We start from the raw sequence: 1004 nt of genomic DNA, 5'->3' as shown, positions 1-1004 counted from the left end.
ATTATTATTATTATTATTATTAAATCCCTCCCAGTTACCGTAGTGTTCGACAGAGAGGGCAGTGAGTGAAGGTCACCAGACAGTACATTAGACTGCTTTATATCACTAAACATTGAGTTCATATTGGGAATTTCTGTAAGGCCAATGGTTGTGTTGTGTATTTGCACAGCAAACTTTGCTGAGCCAAGTGTGGCAGAAAAACATAACAATGGCCCAGTGTTGGAAGCAGTGAGTGCATGGTGCCACCTTTAGTCATTTAAAAGGTTCTGGTCACTCAAGACAGACCACGTCAAGGGACAGGGGTCATATTGTGTATCGAGCATTACAGAACCCTGTCTGAACCTTCCATCTCTGTGGGTAAATAAGCATATCATGTGCCAGTATTGTAGCAATGTTGTGGAGTGTTATGCAGTGTGTGGATCCAGAGGGTATGGCTTCAGGTCATCGCTGTCATTGGGGGATTCTGTTATGTCAGTGAAATTGTGCGTCTTTCTGTTTTACATCATTTAAGACAGCATCTTATTGGGTCTTTCAACAAAACAATGGATGACAAGTGAGTCTGTAGATTGTCTGCATCATCTTGAGGGCTTCTCATGGTCAGCAGGTCCCCCAGTCTTCCCCCAGACAAACGTGTGGGATCAGCTCAGACATCAACTCAACCCGGTGTATCTCTTGAGCTAGTTACAACAACTGGGGCCGACTTATTGTAGAAAACAAATTGCTGCTTGGTTTTGTTCCACACCACATCGATGCTTGTGTCACAGCTCAGAGGGAGGTGTGTGTGTGCTTACTGGCATCTCTGATGTGTTACTGTAATCACTGCAGTGCAGGTGTAAAACTTTTCAACGAGTGCAGTTCTGTTTCACTTTGATGCATTTTTTGTTGCTATTTTCTTTTGCTGTTGTTGTTGATGTTTTCCCGGTGAGTGTATTTATGATTAAATTATATTATCAAATTTATTCATTTCATTTAAAATAAAACAAAAACTAAACACATTTACATAC

Source organism: Austrofundulus limnaeus, unplaced genomic scaffold, assembly GCF_001266775.1.
Source record: "Austrofundulus limnaeus strain Quisiro unplaced genomic scaffold, Austrofundulus_limnaeus-1.0 Scaffold254, whole genome shotgun sequence".
NCBI lineage: Eukaryota > Metazoa > Chordata > Actinopteri > Cyprinodontiformes > Rivulidae > Austrofundulus > Austrofundulus limnaeus.
This window is presented reverse-complemented; position numbering follows the sequence as displayed.